Here is a 20,524-nt window from a genome sequence, read left to right as displayed (position 1 = left end):
CCATTGAAATACATTTTGACAATTTAATCATTGCTACATAAAGGCCTGATTGGTGGAGTGCTGCAGAGATGGTTGTCCTTCTGTAAGGTTCTCCCATCACCACAGAGGAACTCTGGAGCTCTGTCAGAGTGAACATCAGGTTCTTGTTCACCTGCCTGACCAAGGCCCTTCTCCCCGCATTTCTCAGTTTGGCCGGGCGGCCAGCTCTAGGAAGAGTCTTGATGGTTCCAAACTTCTTCCATTTAAGAATGATGGAGGCCACTGTGTTCTTGGGGCCCTTCAATGCTGCAGACATTTTTTGGTACCTTTCCCCAGATCTGTGCCTCGACACTATCCTGTCTCAGAGCTCTAGCGATAATTCCTTTGACCTCATGGCTTGGTTTTTGTTCTGACATGCACTGTAAACTGTGGGACCTTATATAGACAGGTGTGTGCCTTACCAAATCATGTCTAATCAATTGAATTTACCACAAGTGGACTCCAATCAAGTTGTAGAAACATCTCAAGGATGATCAATGGAATCAGGATGCATCTGAGCTCAACTTCGAGTCTCATTGCAAAGGGTCTGAATACTTAAGTAAATAAATTAGCAAAAATGTACAAAAAAAAATGTTTTTGGTTTGGCATTATGGGGTATTGTGTGTAGATTGATGAGGGAGAAAATTATAAAATTTCAGAATAAGGCTGTTACGCAACAAAATGTGGAAAAAGTGAAGGGGTCTGACTACTTAACGAATGCATTGTATACCACTGGCTAAATTTCTATCTCTGGCAGAATTTTCTACCGCTGGCAGAGTTTTCTACCACTGGCAGTTTTGTACACAGTCACGTGATACATGGTACAGAAAAGTCCAATCTTAGGAGAGTACATGGGAGGCACTATACTGTGTGTCTGCAGGTGCCTATCTGGTCAAAACCACTGATACAGGAGCCCCTCCACCCTCTGGTGGGATGGATCATGTCTACAGAAAAACCTAGATTAAAATACTTAGATGTGTGTGTATTGGGTATATGTGGTGAAATTGTTAGATATTACTTGTTAGATATTACTGCACTGTCGGAGCTAGAAACACAAGCATTTTGCTATACCCGCAATAACATCTGCTTAACACGTGTATGTGACCAATAAAATGTGATTTTGATTTGAAATAAACGTCCTATTTTTCAAAGGTGCTGTTGGCTGGAGTAAAAATGACTCCAAAGGATTTGAATTTGTTAAAAGTCCATATTGATACAGAAACACAAAACTATGATATAGATTTATTAAGAACAAGTTGATTGACAAAGTCATGAAAAATTGGAAGAATTGAAAAAAAACAACATTTTGGCTATGATAAAAGATATGCCTCTGGGGTTAAACTGATCCATGTCAGAAGTATGATTCAATGCAAATATGTAGTGGGTGTAAAGTTTGTTTTAATTTCTCACTCATTAAAAACGAATCAATCAACACATGCTTCTCTTTGAACGACTTAATATAATATTCAACTTTAATGAAATAAATGAAATAAAAACGTTTGGTTCCTCAAGTGCGTTGCCCACTCCAGTCAGCAGATGGCGGTGTGCGTCTTTTAGGATCAGGCGATGCTGCCAGTGTGACGTATAATCTAGTGGACGGGACGCTCCTTCAACAACAACAGCTAGTCAGACACCTCGGTAGCTTTCTAGCAAACATAGCTACAACATTCACGCTCTTTACACTGTTTTGGTGTATGTTAGTCGCTGTGTATTAAACACACTTCTGTTGTATGTACTTGTTGGCCCATTTAATTATATATTTACGTTGTTTGTCAGCTAGCTGGTTTGCTTAGAACTAAGCTAGTCGCTAATGCTAGCTAGCTATTTATTATTATTATTATTATTATTTATTTATTTTTTGTTTTTTTTATGCTAGCTAGCTAACATCTCCGACCATGAGTTCACTAAACTACTCTCCTCCTGCTAAAGAAGAGGAGGTCTGCTGGATGGAGAAAGACGTTCTCGTGAAAGAGGAGGAGGAAGAGAAGGACGTTACAATACAAAACAAGTAGAGGGTGAGGCTGTTACCGTGAAAGAAGAAGAGAAAGACGTTTCAGTGAAAGAAGAGGAAGACGCGTTCAGAGTGAAAGAGGAGGAGGATGTTACAGTAAAAGAAGAGGAAGAGAAAGAGGAGGATTCCGTTTTTGGAGTGAAAGAGGAGGAGGGGGAGATTACTGTCACATTGGAGGAAGAAAAGGAGGTTGGAGATCTGTTTAACACCAGTAAGTACCGTCTCTGCAGTCGTTGAACCAATATGCAGTAAAGGTGCAGTAAAGCTACACTGTAACGTGTAGAACAGCAAGAGTGGACCATCAACAAAACGTTAACAATTGATCAAATGCATCCAATGACAATGCCTGAAATACTGTAGTCCTCAATATCTCCTATTAGCTTAGCCCAATATGTTCTCTTAAAGGGGCAATCAGCGGTTGTTACATCCATTTTGGGACTTATTAAATAATTAAGACACACAAATGACTCGAGGGAGCCAGAGATTAAGATAGCCTAACCATCAGAAAAAAACTCTTCCTTAGCCTACTCCTTCCGCTGCTGCTGGCCTTCGTAAATTCTGATGTTATGGTCCTATAGTTTCTGGTAATAGACTACACCACCAGTCGTTATGCTCCTATAGTTTCTGGTAATAGGTTACACCAGCAGTCGTTATGCTCCTATAGTTTCTGGTAATAGGCTATTCCAGCAGTCGTTATGCTCCTGTAGTTTCTGGTAATAGGTTACACCAGCAGTCGTTATGCTCCTATAGTTTCTGGTAATAGGCTATTCCAGCAGTCGTTATGCTCCTGTAGTTTCTGGTAATAGGCTACACCAGCAGTCGTTATGCTCCTGTAGTTTCTGGTAATAGGCTACACCAGCAGTCGTTATGCTCCTGTAGTTTCTGGTAATAGGCTACACCAGCAGTCGTTATGCTCCAATAGTTTCTGGTAATAGGCTACACCAGCAGTCGTTATGCTCCTATAGTTTCTGTTAATAGGCTACACCAGCAGTCGTTATGCTCCTATAGTTTCTGGTAATAGGCTACACCAGCAGTCGTTATGCTCCTATAGTTTCTGGTAATAGGCTACAGCTGCAGTTATTATACTCCTATAGTTTTTGGTAATAGGCTACACCAGCAGTCATTATGCTCCTATAGTTTCGGGTAATAGCCTACACCAGCAGTAGTTATGCTCCTATAGTTTCTGGTAATTGGCTACAACAGCAGTCATTATGCTCCTATAGTTTCTGGTAATAGGCTACAGCAGTAGTTGTTATGCTCCTATAGTTTCTGGTAATAGGCTACACCAGCAGTCGTTATGCTCCTATAGTTTCTGGTAATAGCCTACACCAGCAGTCGTTATGCTTCTATAGTTTCTGGTAATAGCCTACACCAGCAGTCGTTATGCTCCTATAGTTTCTGGTAATAGGCTACACCAGCAGTCGTTATGCTCCTATAGTTTCTGGTAATAGGCTACACCAGCAGTCGTTATGCTCCTATAGTTTCTGGTAATAGACTACACCAGCAGTCAGCAACCTTTTTCCATTTGGTGCCAATTTATCTGACCATTTCTACTACTGATTTTCATATTCACATTTTACTGGAACAGTTTCATTTAATTTATAATAGTCTTTGTATCTCAACATCATTCTCTGTGGTTAATCTACATTCTATTTAAATGAAAATTATAAAGAAACATTTTTATTGCCATTGCTAAGTTTATTTTTTATTTTTATAACCTACATAAAGCTAAAAAATGTTAACATTGCAGCCTGCAGGTAGAACATATCCTGATAAAAATAAATATCCTAGAAATCACATTGGCTGCACATGGCCTGTCTACAACGAACTTGAAACATTCTAGCAACGTTCAACTGGGTCGGCCCAAAACTCGAGATAGCAAGCTTGCAACATTGTATAAAATATTTTGGGCCCTCAGTTTCCTGCTCCAGTGAGTTTGGGACACAGCTGTAGGCTATTTGTGCAAAGGATAAGAAGTAATCAGGTATTTTATGACATTTCCACTGGATCAGCGCATTACATTTTACCCTTTTATGCTGAGTGGTTATCGAAAGCGTGAGAGCTGGAAATATTTTATGAAAATACTTTTTACATTTACATTTACGTCATTTAGCAGACACTCTTATCCAGAGTGACTTACAAATTGGTGCATTCACCTTATGATATCCAGTGGAACAACCACTTTACAATAGAACATCTATATCTTTTTTTGGGGGGGGGGGTTAGAAAGATTACTTTATCCTATCCCAGGTATTCCTTAAAGAGGTGGGGTTTCAGGTGTCTCCGGAAGGTGGTGATTGACTCCGCTGTCCTGGCGTCGTGAGGGAGCTTGTTCCACCATTGGGGTGCCAGAGCAGCGAACAGTTTTGACTGGGCTGAGCGGGAACTGTGCTTCCGCAGAGGTAGGGAGGCAAGCAGGCCAGAGGTGGGTGAACGCAGTGCCCTTCTTTGGGTGTAGGGACTGATCAGAGCCTGAAGGTACGGAGGTGCCGTTCCCCTCACAGCTCCGTAGGCAAGCACCATGGTCTTGTAGCAGATGCGAGCTTCAACTGGAAGCCAGTGGAGTGTGCGGAGGAGCGGGGTGACGTGAGAGTACTTGGGAAGGTTGAACACCAGATGGGCTGCGGCGTTCTGGATGAGTTGTAGGGGTTTGATGGCACAGGCAGGGAGCCCCGCCAACAGCGAGTTGCAGTAATCCAGACGGGAGATGACAAGTGCCTGGATTAGGACCTGCGCCGCTTCCTGTGTGAGGCAGGGTTGAACTCTACAAATGTTGTAGAGCATGAACCTACAGGATCGGGTCACCGCCTTGATGTTAGCGGAGAATGACAGGGTGTTGTCCAGGGTCATGCCAAGGCTCTTAGCACTCTGGGAGGAGGACACAATGGAGTTGTCAACCGTGATGGCGAGATCATGGAACGGGCAGTCCTTCCCCGGGAGGAAGAGCAGCTCCGTCTTGCCGAGGTTCAGCTTGAGGTGGTGATCCGTCATCCACACTGATATGTCTGCCAGACATGCAGAGATGCGATTCGCCACCTGGTTATCAGAAGGGGGGAAAGGAGAACATTAATTGTGTGTCGTCTGCGTAGCAATGATAGGAGAGACCATGTGAGTATATGACAGAGCCAAGTGACTTGGTGTATAGCGAGAATAGGAGAGGGCCTAGAACTGAGCCCTGGGGGACACCAGTGGTGAGAGCACGTGGTGCGGAGACGGATTCTCGCCATGCCACCTGGTAGGAGCGACCTGTCAGGTAGGACGCAATCCAAGAGTGAGCCGCGCCGGAGATGCCCAACTCGGAGAGGGTAGAGAGGAGGATCTGATGGTTCACAGTATCAAAGGCAGCAGATAGGTCTAGAAGGATGAGAGCAGAGGAGAGAGCATTAGCTTTAGCAGTGCGGAGAGCCTCCGTGACACAGAGAAGAGCACTCTCAGTTGAATGACCAGTCTTGAAACCTGAATGATTTGGATCAAGAAGGTCATTCTGAGAGAGATAGCAAGGGAGCTGGCCAAGGACGGCACGCTCAAGAGTTTTGGAGAGGATAGAAAGAAGGGATACTGGTCTGTAGTTGTTGACATCAGAGGGATCGAGTGTAGGTTTTTTGAGAAGGGGTGCAACTCTCGCTCTCTTGAAGACGGAAGGGACGTAGCCAGCGGTCAAGGATGAGTTGATGAGCGAGGTGAGGTAAGGGAGAAGGTGTCCGGAAATGGTCTGGAGGGGATAGGTTCAAGCGGGCAGGTTGTTTGGCGGCGGCCGTCACAAGTCGCAAGATTTCATCTGGAGAGAGAGGGGAGAAAGAGGTCAAAGCATAGGTTAGGGCAATGTGAGCAGGACCAGCAGTGTCGTTTGACTTAACAAACGAGGATCGGATGTCGTCAACCTTCTTTTCAAAATGGTTGACAAAGTCGTCACGCAGAGAGGGAGGGGGGGGGAGGAGGATTCAGGAGGGAGGTGAAGGTGGCAAAGAGCTTCCTAGGGTTAGAGGCAGATGCTTGGAATTTAGAGTGGTAGAAAGTGGCTTTAGCAGCAGAAACAGGAAGAAAATGTGGAGAGGAGGGAGTGAAAAGATGCCAGGTCCGCAGGGAGGCTGGTTTTCCTCCACTTTTGCTCGGCTGCCCTGAGCCCTGTTCTGTGAGCTCGCAATGAGTCGTCAAGCCACGGAGCAGGAGGGGAGGACCGAGCCGGCCGGGAGGATAGGGGACATAGAGAGTCAAAGGATGCAGAAAGGGAGGAGAGGAGGGTTGAGGAGGCAGAATCAGGAGATTGGTTGAAGAAGGATTGAGCAGAGGGAAGAGATGATAGGATGGAAGAGGAGAGAGTAGCAGGAGAGAGAGAGCAAAGGTTGCGACGGCGCAATACCATCTGAGTTGGGACAGAGTGAGTAGTGTTGGAGGAGAGCGAGAGGGAAAAGGATACAATGTAGTGGTCGGAGACTTGGAGGGGAGTTGCAGTGAGATTAGTAGAAGAACAGCATCTAGTAAAGATGAGGTTAAGCGTATTGCCTGCCTTGTGAGTAGGGGGGGACGGTGAGAGGGTGAGGCCAAAAGAGGAGAGGAGGGGAAAGAAGGAGGCAGAGAGAAATGAGTCAAAGGTAGACATAGGGAGGATAAAGTCACCCAGAATTGTGAGGGGTGAGCCATCCTCAGGATTGTCAGCATTCACAGCACTTTTTGTCATTCGCAATTGATTTTGATTAGTCTTTTTTTACTTGCTGTTTGCTGTGAAGAAAAAATTACTTTGAGAAGCGCCACAACTCATTGGTGGTGGTGCATTAAGACAATCAGAAATACTATCAGACATCCCCAAATGGGCACATTTATAGGCCTACATTTGCACACAGGCCAGGTAGACTAGTCCTACTTCTATATGCGTAATCAGGTGTGCATCTTTACTCAACATTGACAGGAGTGTTTCAAACAAAAGACAATGAATTAAGTGACAAAACTGAGTCAGCTTGTAGGGTCAGGTCTGGGTGGTGTGCCAGGGGCCGTTTCATTTAGTATCCGTTTGGGTCGGTTGGGGAATGATTTTATTTCCCCATAGTATGTTGTACCGAAGTTGACTGACTGAAAGGGAGTGTAACTTTGATTATAATTACACTTCCCTGAAGGAGGGAAACGTTGTACAACACCTGTTTGTCCCCGCCCTTTCCTGGGTCGGTGAAGAGCGGTATTAAATTTAAGGAATAAATCCAAGCCTCACTCTCATCACCTGTGGAAGGCAGGGCTTCCAGCGAGGCGTGGATTTGATAGTATGTTGTACCTAGTTTCCCTCCTTCAGGGAACAGTAGTTATCCTGTTAGGGCTAGGGGGCAGTATTTACACGGCCGGATAAAAAACATACCCGATTTAATCTGGTTATTACTACTGCCCAGAAACTAGAATATGCATATAATTATTGGCTTTGGATAGAAAACACCCTAAAGTTTCTAAAACTGTTTGAATGGTGTCTGTGAGTATAACAGAACTCATATGGCAGGCAAAAACCTGAGAAGATTCTGTACAGGAAGTGCCCTCTCTGACCATTCCTTGGGCTTCTTGACTCTCTTTATTGAAAACTTAGGATCTTTGCTGTAATGTGACACTTCCTACGGCTCCCATAGGCTCTCAGAACCCGGGAAAAAGCTGAATGATGTCTTTGCAGCCCCTGGCTGAAAAACATTAGCGCCTTTGGTAAGTGGTCTATCAGAGGACAATGAAACTGAGGCGCGTGCACGAGGCGACCCCATGTTTTTATTTTCTCTGTCTTTGAACTAAAACACGGTTTCCCGGTCGGAATATTATCGCTTTTTTACGAGAAAAATGTCATAAAAATTGATTTTAAACAGCAGTTGACATGCTTCGAAGTACGGTAATGGAATATTTAGAAATGTTTTGTCACGAAGCGCGTCACCCTTATTTACCCTTCGGATAGTGTCTTGAACCTTCCCTGTAGCTCAGTTGGTAGAGCATGGTGTTTGCAACGCCAGGGTTGTGGGTTCGATTCCCACGGGGGGCCAGCAAAAAAAAATGTATGAAATTGTATGAAATGTATGCATTCACTACTGTAAGTCGCTCTGGATAAGAGCGTCTGCTAAATGACTAAAATGTAAAATGTAAAAAAATTGAACGCACGAACAAAACAGAGGAATCCAATGCTCTTGAGATTGCCAGGTTAACAGCAATCTCTGGTCATGGTAGAATTCTCAACTGACTCTTGAAAAGTCTGAGTTTGGGTTCACTTACCGTTTGGACATTTACGCATTCTCAGTAGACTTTTGTGAATCCATTGTAGATTTCCAGTGTGTGAGGTGATTTACTTTGTGCAAGGCTTTAGTTGTTAAATGGGAAACGAATATCCAACAAGTCAGTGACAACTGTCTTGAGTTTGGCCTTTGTGACTATGTCCTGGGATTTTCCACACACACCTCACCTTCTAACTACTATCGTGTGGCTTGTGAGCGGTATAGAGCAAAATCGACTACATGTACGTGTCCGTGAGGGTCTCAGCTTTCCATAGATGGGTCATAGTAGTCTCTAGCTCTAACCATTCAGTCTGTACAGATGTTTATGTTGCAAGGGTTAACACCAAACTCTCCAAATTTAGGGATAGTATCCAATGCTCCACATTTTTTCAAATAACCAGCCCACCTGCTCCTTGTTAGTATAGTGGTGTGTATCCCCGCCTGTCACGCGGGAGACCGCGGTTCAATTCCCCGACGGGGAGGAAAGACTGAATTTATTAGGGTGTACAATGTCTCTGAGCCCACAACGCAGGAAATATGCTTTGAATTAAAGCTTTTTGATACGATATCCAGCCGTGGGGGTTATTTCAGCATCGCAAGGCATTGGTTGTTCAGTGATAGAATTCTCGCCTGCCACGCGGGAGGCCCGGGTTCGATTCCCAGCCAATGCAGGAACTTTTGAACAAGTCATTTTGACAAGTATGCAACCCTGAGGAAGAAATATCTTTTGAGATTGCCAGGTTAACAGCAATCTCTGGTCATGGTAGAATTCTCAACTGACTCTTGAAAAGTCTGAGTTTGGGTTCACTTACCGTTTGGACATTTACGCATTCTCAGTAGACTTTTGTGAATCCATTGTAGATTTCCAGTGTGTGAGGTGATTTACATTGTGCAAGGCTTTAGTTGTTAAATGGGAAACGAATATCCAACAAGTCAGTGACAACTGTCTTGAGTTTGGCCTTTGTGACTATGTCCTGGGATTTTCCACACACACCTCACCTTCTAACTACTATCGTGTGGCTTGTGAGCGGTATAGAGCAAAATCGACTACATGTACGTGTCCGTGAGGGTCTCAGCTTTCCATAGATGGGTCATAGTAGTCTCTAGCTCTAACCATTCAGTCTGTACAGATGTTTATGTTGCAAGGGTTAACACCGAACTCTCCAAATTTAGGGATAGTATCCAATGCTCCACATTTTTTCAAATAACCAGCCCACCTGCTCCTTGTTGGTATAGTGGTGTGTATCCCCGCCTGTCACGCGGGAGACCGCGGTTCAATTCCCCGACGGGGAGGAAAGACTGAATTTATTAGGGTGTACAATGTCTCTGAGCCCACAACGCAGGAAATATGCTTTGAATTAAAGCTTTTTGATACGATATCCAGCCGTGGGGGTTATTTCAGCATCGCAAGGCATTGGTTGTTCAGTGATAGAATTCTCGCCTGCCACGCGGGAGGCCCGGGTTCGATTCCCAGCCAATGCAGGAACTTTTGAACAAGTCATTTTGACAAGTATGCAACCCTGAGAAAGAAATATCTTTTGAGATTGCCAGGTTAACAGCAATCTCTGGTCATGGTAGAATTCTCAACTGACTCTTGAAAAGTCTGAGTTTGGGTTCACTTACCGTTTGGACATTTACGCATTCTCAGTAGACTTTTGTGAATCCATTGTAGATTTCCAGTGTGTGAGGTGATTTACATTGTGCAAGGCTTTAGTTGTTAAATGGGAAACGAATATCCAACAAGTCAGTGACAACTGTCTTGAGTTTGGCCTTTGTGACTATGTCCTGGGATTTTCCACACACACCTCACCTTCTAACTACTATCGTGTGGCTTGTGAGCGGTATAGAGCAAAATCGACTACATGTACGTGTCCGTGAGGGTCTCAGCTTTCCATAGATGGGTCATAGTAGTCTCTAGCTCTAACCATTCAGTCTGTACAGATGTTTATGTTGCAAGGGTTAACACCAAACTCTCCAAATTTAGGGATAGTATCCAATGCTCCACATTTTTTCAAATAACCAGCCCACCTGCTCCTTGTTAGTATAGTGGTGTGTATCCCCGCCTGTCACGCGGGAGACCGCGGTTCAATTCCCCGACGGGGAGGAAAGACTGAATTTATTAGGGTGTACAATGTCTCTGAGCCCACAACGCAGGAAATATGCTTTGAATTAAAGCTTTTTGATACGATATCCAGCCGTGGGGGTTATTTCAGCATCGCAAGGCATTGGTTGTTCAGTGATAGAATTCTCGCCTGCCACGCGGGAGGCCCGGGTTCGATTCCCAGCCAATGCAGGAACTTTTGAACAAGTCATTTTGACAAGTATGCAACCCTGAGGAAGAAATATCTTTTGAGATTGCCAGGTTAACAGCAATCTCTGGTCATGGTAGAATTCTCAACTGACTCTTGAAAAGTCTGAGTTTGGGTTCACTTACCGTTTGGACATTTACGCATTCTCAGTAGACTTTTGTGAATCCATTGTAGATTTCCAGTGTGTGAGGTGATTTACATTGTGCAAGGCTTTAGTTGTTAAATGGGAAACGAATATCCAACAAGTCAGTGACAACTGTCTTGAGTTTGGCCTTTGTGACTATGTCCTGGGATTTTCCACACACACCTCACCTTCTAACTACTATCGTGTGGCTTGTGAGCGGTATAGAGCAAAATCGACTACATGTACGTGTCCGTGAGGGTCTCAGCTTTCCATAGATGGGTCATAGTAGTCTCTAGCTCTAACCATTCAGTCTGTACAGATGTTTATGTTGCAAGGGTTAACACCAAACTCTCCAAATTTAGGGATAGTATCCAATGCTCCACATTTTTTCAAATAACCAGCCCACCTGCTCCTTGTTGGTATAGTGGTGTGTATCCCCGCCTGTCACGCGGGAGACCGCGGTTCAATTCCCCGACGGGGAGGAAAGACTGAATTTATTAGGGTGTACAATGTCTCTGAGCCCACAACGCAGGAAATATGCTTTGAATTAAAGCTTTTTGATACGATATCCAGCCGTGGGGGTTATTTCAGCATCGCAAGGCATTGGTTGTTCAGTGATAGAATTCTCGCCTGCCACGCGGGAGGCCCGGGTTCGATTCCCAGCCAATGCAGGAACTTTTGAACAAGTCATTTTGACAAGTATGCAACCCTGAGAAAGAAATATCTTTTGAGATTGCCAGGTTAACAGCAATCTCTGGTCATGGTAGAATTCTCAACTGACTCTTGAAAAGTCTGAGTTTGGGTTCACTTACCGTTTGGACATTTACGCATTCTCAGTAGACTTTTGTGAATCCATTGTAGATTTCCAGTGTGTGAGGTGATTTACATTGTGCAAGGCTTTAGTTGTTAAATGGGAAACGAATATCCAACAAGTCAGTGACAACTGTCTTGAGTTTGGCCTTTGTGACTATGTCCTGGGATTTTCCACACACACCTCACCTTCTAACTACTATCGTGTGGCTTGTGAGCGGTATAGAGCAAAATCGACTACATGTACGTGTCCGTGAGGGTCTCAGCTTTCCATAGATGGGTCATAGTAGTCTCTAGCTCTAACCATTCAGTCTGTACAGATGTTTATGTTGCAAGGGTTAACACCAAACTCTCCAAATTTAGGGATAGTATCCAATGCTCCACATTTTTTCAAATAACCAGCCCACCTGCTCCTTGTTAGTATAGTGGTGTGTATCCCTGCCTGTCACGCGGGAGACCGCGGTTCAATTCCCCGACGGGGAGGAAAGACTGAATTTATTAGGGTGTACAATGTCTCTGAGCCCACAACGCAGGAAATATGCTTTGAATTAAAGCTTTTTGATACGATATCCAGCCGTGGGGGTTATTTCAGCATCGCAAGGCATTGGTTGTTCAGTGATAGAATTCTCGCCTGCCACGCGGGAGGCCTGGGTTCGATTCCCAGCCAATGCAGGAACTTTTGAACAAGTCATTTTGACAAGTATGCAACCCTGAGGAAGAAATATCTTTTGAGATTGCCAGGTTAACAGCAATCTCTGGTCATGGTAGAATTCTCAACTGACTCTTGAAAAGTCTGAGTTTGGGTTCACTTACCGTTTGGACATTTACGCATTCTCAGTAGACTTTTGTGAATCCATTGTAGATTTCCAGTGTGTGAGGTGATTTACATTGTGCAAGGCTTTAGTTGTTAAATGGGAAACGAATATCCAACAAGTCAGTGACAACTGTCTTGAGTTTGGCCTTTGTGACTATGTCCTGGGATTTTCCACACACACCTCACCTTCTAACTACTATCGTGTGGCTTGTGAGCGGTATAGAGCAAAATCGACTACATGTACGTGTCCGTGAGGGTCTCAGCTTTCCATAGATGGGTCATAGTAGTCTCTAGCTCTAACCATTCAGTCTGTACAGATGTTTATGTTGCAAGGGTTAACACCAAACTCTCCAAATTTAGGGATAGTATCCAATGCTCCACATTTTTTCAAATAACCAGCCCACCTGCTCCTTGTTAGTATAGTGGTGTGTATCCCTGCCTGTCACGCGGGAGACCGCGGTTCAATTCCCCGACGGGGAGGAAAGACTGAATTTATTAGGGTGTACAATGTCTCTGAGCCCACAACGCAGGAAATATGCTTTGAATTAAAGCTTTTTGATACGATATCCAGCCGTGGGGGTTATTTCAGCATCGCAAGGCATTGGTTGTTCAGTGATAGAATTCTCGCCTGCCACGCGGGAGGCCTGGGTTCGATTCCCAGCCAATGCAGGAACTTTTGAACAAGTCATTTTGACAAGTATGCAACCCTGAGGAAGAAATATCTTTTGAGATTGCCAGGTTAACAGCAATCTCTGGTCATGGTAGAATTCTCAACTGACTCTTGAAAAGTCTGAGTTTGGGTTCACTTACCGTTTGGACATTTACGCATTCTCAGTAGACTTTTGTGAATCCATTGTAGATTTCCAGTGTGTGAGGTGATTTACATTGTGCAAGGCTTTAGTTGTTAAATGGGAAACGAATATCCAACAAGTCAGTGACAACTGTCTTGAGTTTGGCCTTTGTGACTATGTCCTGGGATTTTCCACACACACCTCACCTTCTAACTACTATCGTGTGGCTTGTGAGCGGTATAGAGCAAAATCGACTACATGTACGTGTCCGTGAGGGTCTCAGCTTTCCATAGATGGGTCATAGTAGTCTCTAGCTCTAACCATTCAGTCTGTACAGATGTTTATGTTGCAAGGGTTAACACCAAACTCTCCAAATTTAGGGATAGTATCCAATGCTCCACATTTTTTCAAATAACCAGCCCACCTGCTCCTTGTTAGTATAGTGGTGTGTATCCCTGCCTGTCACGCGGGAGACCGCGGTTCAATTCCCCGACTGGGAGGAAAGACTGAATTTATTAGGGTGTACAATGTCTCTGAGCCCACAACGCAGGAAATATGCTTTGAATTAAAGCTTTTTGATACGATATCCAGCCGTGGGGGTTATTTCAGCATCGCAAGGCATTGGTTGTTCAGTGATAGAATTCTCGCCTGCCACGCGGGAGGCCCGGGTTCGATTCCCAGCCAATGCAGGAACTTTTGAACAAGTCATTTTGACAAGTATGCAACCCTGAGGAAGAAATATCTTTTGAGATTGCCAGGTTAACAGCAATCTCTGGTCATGGTAGAATTCTCAACTGACTCTTGAAAAGTCTGAGTTTGGGTTCACTTACCGTTTGGACATTTACGCATTCTCAGTAGACTTTTGTGAATCCATTGTAGATTTCCAGTGTGTGAGGTGATTTACATTGTGCAAGGCTTTAGTTGTTTAATGGGAAACGAATATCCAACAAGTCAGTGACAACTGTCTTGAGTTTGGCCTTTGTGACTATGTCCTGGGATTTTCCACACACACCTCACCTTCTAACTACTATCGTGTGGCTTGTGAGCGGTATAGAGCAAAATCGACTACATGTACGTGTCCGTGAGGGTCTCAGCTTTCCATAGATGGGTCATAGTAGTCTCTAGCTCTAACCATTCAGTCTGTACAGATGTTTATGTTGCAAGGGTTAACACCAAACTCTCCAAATTTAGGGATAGTATCCAATGCTCCACATTTTTTCAAATAACCAGCCCACCTGCTCCTTGTTAGTATAGTGGTGTGTATCCCTGCCTGTCACGCGGGAGACCGTGGTTCAATTCCCCGACGGGGAGGAAAGACTGAATTTATTAGGGTGTACAATGTCTCTGAGCCCACAACGCAGGAAATATGCTTTGAATTAAAGCTTTTTGATACGATATCCAGCCGTGGGGGTTATTTCAGCATCGCAAGGCATTGGTTGTTCAGTGATAGAATTCTCGCCTGCCACGCGGGAGGCCCGGGTTCGATTCCCAGCCAATGCAGGAACTTTTGAACAAGTCATTTTGACAAGTATGCAACCCTGAGGAAGAAATATCTTTTGAGATTGCCAGGTTAACAGCAATCTCTGGTCATGGTAGAATTCTCAACTGACTCTTGAAAAGTCTGAGTTTGGGTTCACTTACCGTTTGGACATTTACGCATTCTCAGTAGACTTTTGTGAATCCATTGTAGATTTCCAGTGTGTGAGGTGATTTACATTGTGCAAGGCTTTAGTTGTTAAATGGGAAACGAATATCCAACAAGTCAGTGACAACTGTCTTGAGTTTGGCCTTTGTGACTATGTCCTGGGATTTTCCACACACACCTCACCTTCTAACTACTATCGTGTGGCTTGTGAGCGGTATAGAGCAAAATCGACTACATGTACGTGTCCGTGAGGGTCTCAGCTTTCCATAGATGGGTCATAGTAGTCTCTAGCTCTAACCATTCAGTCTGTACAGATGTTTATGTTGCAAGGGTTAACACCAAACTCTCCAAATTTAGGGATAGTATCCAATGCTCCACATTTTTTCAAATAACCAGCCCACCTGCTCCTTGTTAGTATAGTGGTGTGTATCCCTGCCTGTCACGCGGGAGACCGCGGTTCAATTCCCCGACGGGGAGGAAAGACTGAATTTATTAGGGTGTACAATGTCTCTGAGCCCACAACGCAGGAAATATGCTTTGAATTAAAGCTTTTTGATACGATATCCAGCCGTGGGGGTTATTTCAGCATCGCAAGGCATTGGTTGTTCAGTGATAGAATTCTCGCCTGCCACGCGGGAGGCCCGGGTTCGATTCCCAGCCAATGCAGGAACTTTTGAACAAGTCATTTTGACAAGTATGCAACCCTGAGGAAGAAATATCTTTTGAGATTGCCAGGTTAACAGCAATCTCTGGTCATGGTAGAATTCTCAACTGACTCTTGAAAAGTCTGAGTTTGGGTTCACTTACCGTTTGGACATTTACGCATTCTCAGTAGACTTTTGTGAATCCATTGTAGATTTCCAGTGTGTGAGGTGATTTACATTGTGCAAGGCTTTAGTTGTTAAATGGGAAACGAATATCCAACAAGTCAGTGACAACTGTCTTGAGTTTGGCCTTTGTGACTATGTCCTGGGATTTTCCACACACACCTCACCTTCTAACTACTATCGTGTGGCTTGTGAGCGGTATAGAGCAAAATCGACTACATGTACGTGTCCGTGAGGGTCTCAGCTTTCCATAGATGGGTCATAGTAGTCTCTAGCTCTAACCATTCAGTCTGTACAGATGTTTATGTTGCAAGGGTTAACACCAAACTCTCCAAATTTAGGGATAGTATCCAATGCTCCACATTTTTTCAAATAACCAGCCCACCTGCTCCTTGTTAGTATAGTGGTGTGTATCCCTGCCTGTCACGCGGGAGACCGCGGTTCAATTCCCCGACGGGGAGGAAAGACTGAATTTATTAGGGTGTACAATGTCTCTGAGCCCACAACGCAGGAAATATGCTTTGAATTAAAGCTTTTTGATACGATATCCAGCCGTGGGGGTTATTTCAGCATCGCAAGGCATTGGTTGTTCAGTGATAGAATTCTCGCCTGCCACGCGGGAGGCCCGGGTTCGATTCCCAGCCAATGCAGGAACTTTTGAACAAGTCATTTTGACAAGTATGCAACCCTGAGGAAGAAATATCTTTTGAGATTGCCAGGTTAACAGCAATCTCTGGTCATGGTAGAATTCTCAACTGACTCTTGAAAAGTCTGAGTTTGGGTTCACTTACCGTTTGGACATTTACGCATTCTCAGTAGACTTTTGTGAATCCATTGTAGATTTCCAGTGTGTGAGGTGATTTACATTGTGCAAGGCTTTAGTTGTTAAATGGGAAACGAATATCCAACAAGTCAGTGACAACTGTCTTGAGTTTGGCCTTTGTGACTATGTCCTGGGATTTTCCACACACACCTCACCTTCTAACTACTATCGTGTGGCTTGTGAGCGGTATAGAGCAAAATCGACTACATGTACGTGTCCGTGAGGGTCTCAGCTTTCCATAGATGGGTCATAGTAGTCTCTAGCTCTAACCATTCAGTCTGTACAGATGTTTATGTTGCAAGGGTTAACACCAAACTCTCCAAATTTAGGGATAGTATCCAATGCTCCACATTTTTTCAAATAACCAGCCCACCTGCTCCTTGTTAGTATAGTGGTGTGTGTCCCTGCCTGTCACGCGGGAGACCGCGGTTCAATTCCCCGACGGGGAGGAAAGACTGAATTTATTAGGGTGTACAATGTCTCTGAGCCCACAACGCAGGAAATATGCTTTGAATTAAAGCTTTTTGATACGATATCCAGCCGTGGGGGTTATTTCAGCATCGCAAGGCATTGGTTGTTCAGTGATAGAATTCTCGCCTGCCACGCGGGAGGCCCGGGTTCGATTCCCAGCCAATGCAGGAACTTTTGAACAAGTCATTTTGACAAGTATGCAACCCTGAGGAAGAAATATCTTTTGAGATTGCCAGGTTAACAGCAATCTCTGGTCATGGTAGAATTCTCAACTGACTCTTGAAAAGTCTGAGTTTGGGTTCACTTACCGTTTGGACATTTACGCATTCTCAGTAGACTTTTGTGAATCCATTGTAGATTTCCAGTGTGTGAGGTGATTTACATTGTGCAAGGCTTTAGTTGTTAAATGGGAAACGAATATCCAACAAGTCAGTGACAACTGTCTTGAGTTTGGCCTTTGTGACTATGTCCTGGGATTTTCCACACACACCTCACCTTCTAACTACTATCGTGTGGCTTGTGAGCGGTATAGAGCAAAATCGACTACATGTACGTGTCCGTGAGGGTCTCAGCTTTCCATAGATGGGTCATAGTAGTCTCTAGCTCTAACCATTCAGTCTGTACAGATGTTTATGTTGCAAGGGTTAACACCAAACTCTCCAAATTTAGGGATAGTATCCAATGCTCCACATTTTTTCAAATAACCAGCCCACCTGCTCCTTGTTAGTATAGTGGTGTGTATCCCTGCCTGTCACGCGGGAGACCGCGGTTCAATTCCCCGACGGGGAGGAAAGACTGAATTTATTAGGGTGTACAATGTCTCTGAGCCCACAACGCAGGAAATATGCTTTGAATTAAAGCTTTTTGATACGATATCCAGCCGTGGGGGTTATTTCAGCATCGCAAGGCATTGGTTGTTCAGTGATAGAATTCTCGCCTGCCACGCGGGAGGCCCGGGTTCGATTCCCAGCCAATGCAGGAACTTTTGAACAAGTCATTTTGACAAGTATGCAACCCTGAGGAAGAAATATCTTTTGAGATTGCCAGGTTAACAGCAATCTCTGGTCATGGTAGAATTCTCAACTGACTCTTGAAAAGTCTGAGTTTGGGTTCACTTACCGTTTGGACATTTACGCATTCTCAGTAGACTTTTGTGAATCCATTGTAGATTTCCAGTGTGTGAGGTGATTTACATTGTGCAAGGCTTTAGTTGTTAAATGGGAAACGAATATCCAACAAGTCAGTGACAACTGTCTTGAGTTTGGCCTTTGTGACTATGTCCTGGGATTTTCCACACACACCTCACCTTCTAACTACTATCGTGTGGCTTGTGAGCGGTATAGAGCAAAATCGACTACATGTACGTGTCCGTGAGGGTCTCAGCTTTCCATAGATGGGTCATAGTAGTCTCTAGCTCTAACCATTCAGTCTGTACAGATGTTTATGTTGCAAGGGTTAACACCAAACTCTCCAAATTTAGGGATAGTATCCAATGCTCCACATTTTTTCAAATAACCAGCCCACCTGCTCCTTGTTAGTATAGTGGTGTGTATCCCTGCCTGTCACGCGGGAGACTGCGGTTCAATTCCCCGACGGGGAGGAAAGACTGAATTTATTAGGGTGTACAATGTCTCTGAGCCCACAACGCAGGAAATATGCTTTGAATTAAAGCTTTTTGATACGATATCCAGCCGTGGGGGTTATTTCAGCATCGCAAGGCATTGGTTGTTCAGTGATAGAATTCTCGCCTGCCACGCGGGAGGCCCGGGTTCGATTCCCAGCCAATGCAGGAACTTTTGAACAAGTCATTTTGACAAGTATGCAACCCTGAGGAAGAAATATCTTTTGAGATTGCCAGGTTAACAGCAATCTCTGGTCATGGTAGAATTCTCAACTGACTCTTGAAAAGTCTGAGTTTGGGTTCACTTACCGTTTGGACATTTACGCATTCTCAGTAGACTTTTGTGAATCCATTGTAGATTTCCAGTGTGTGAGGTGATTTACATTGTGCAAGGCTTTAGTTGTTAAATGGGAAACGAATATCCAACAAGTCAGTGACAACTGTCTTGAGTTTGGCCTTTGTGACTATGTCCTGGGATTTTCCACACACACCTCACCTTCTAACTACTATCGTGTGGCTTGTGAGCGGTATAGAGCAAAATCGACTACATGTACGTGTCCGTGAGGGTCTCAGCTTTCCATAGATGGGTCATAGTAGTCTCTAGCTCTAACCATTCAGTCTGTACAGATGTTTATGTTGCAAGGGTTAACACCAAACTCTCCAAATTTAGGGATAGTATCCAATGCTCCACATTTTTTCAAATAACCAGCCCACCTGCTCCTTGTTAGTATAGTGGTGTGTATCCCTGCCTGTCACGCGGGAGACCGCGGTTCAATTCCCCGACGGGGAGGAAAGACTGAATTTATTAGGGTGTACAATGTCTCTGAGCCCACAACGCAGGAAATATGCTTTGAATTAAAGCTTTTTGATACGATATCCAGCCGTGGGGGTTATTTCAGCATCGCAAGGCATTGGTTGTTCAGTGATAGAATTCTCGCCTGCCACGCGGGAGGCCCGGGTTCGATTCCCAGCCAATGCAGGAACTTTTGAACAAGTCATTTTGACAAGTATGCAACCCTGAGGAAGAAATATCTTTTGAGATTGCCAGGTTAACAGCAATCTCTGGTCATGGTAGAATTCTCAACTGACTCTTGAAAAGTCTGAGTTTGGGTTCACTTACCGTTTGGACATTTACGCATTCTCAGTAGACTTTTGTGAATCCATTGTAGATTTCCAGTGTGTGAGGTGATTTACATTGTGCAAGGCTTTAGTTGTTAAATGGGAAACGAATATCCAACAAGTCAGTGACAACTGTCTTGAGTTTGGCCTTTGTGACTATGTCCTGGGATTTTCCACACACACCTCACCTTCTAACTACTATCGTGTGGCTTGTGAGCGGTATAGAGCAAAATCGACTACATGTACGTGTCCGTGAGGGTCTCAGCTTTCCATAGATGGGTCATAGTAGTCTCTAGCTCTAACCATTCAGTCTGTACAGATGTTTATGTTGCAAGGGTTAACACCAAACTCTCCAAATTTAGGGATAGTATCCAATGCTCCACATTTTTTCAAATAACCAGCCCACCTGCTCCTTGTTAGTATAGTGGTGTGTGTCCCTGCCTGTCACGCGGGAGACCGCGGTTCAATTCCCCGACGGGGAGGAAAGACTGAATTTATTAGGGTGTACAATGTCTCTGAGCCCACAACGCAGGAAATATGCTTTGAATTAAAGCTTTTTGATACGATATCCAGCCGTGGGGGTTATTTCAGCATCGCAAGGCATTGGTTGTTCAGTGATAGAATTCTCGCCTGCCACGCGGGAGGCCCGGGTTCGATTCCCAGCCAATGCAGGAACTTTTGAACAAGTCATTTTGACAAGTATGCAACCCTGAGGAAGAAATATCTTTTGAGATTGCCAGGTTAACAGCAATCTCTGGTCATGGTAGAATTCTCAACTGACTCTTGAAAAGTCTGAGTTTGGGTTCACTTACCGTTTGGACATTTACGCATTCTCAGTAGACTTTTGTGAATCCATTGTAGATTTCCAGTGTGTGAGGTGATTTACATTGTGCAAGGCTTTAGTTGTTAAATGGGAA

At 44.3% G+C, this 20,524-nt stretch overlaps 1 long non-coding RNA gene across 1 annotated transcript in view; it reads left to right on the top strand.

Annotated features, from left to right (window-relative positions):
• The first annotated feature begins 1,623 nt into the window (after nt 1-1,623).
• The window catches only part of LOC145884207 (uncharacterized), a 271,188-nt gene continuing 252,287 nt past the window's right edge, over nt 1,624-20,524 (top strand). Inside the window, exon 1 of the long non-coding RNA XR_014395791.1 lies at nt 1,624-2,240. This is a non-coding gene — a long non-coding RNA (uncharacterized LOC145884207). The remainder of the gene's footprint in view (nt 2,241-20,524) is intronic.

The sequence above is a fragment of the Salmo salar genome, chromosome 01 (genome assembly GCF_965601325.2).
Source record: "Salmo salar chromosome 01, fSalSal1, whole genome shotgun sequence".
Taxonomy (NCBI): Eukaryota; Metazoa; Chordata; class Actinopteri; order Salmoniformes; family Salmonidae; genus Salmo; species Salmo salar.
This window is presented reverse-complemented; position numbering and strand designations above follow the sequence as displayed.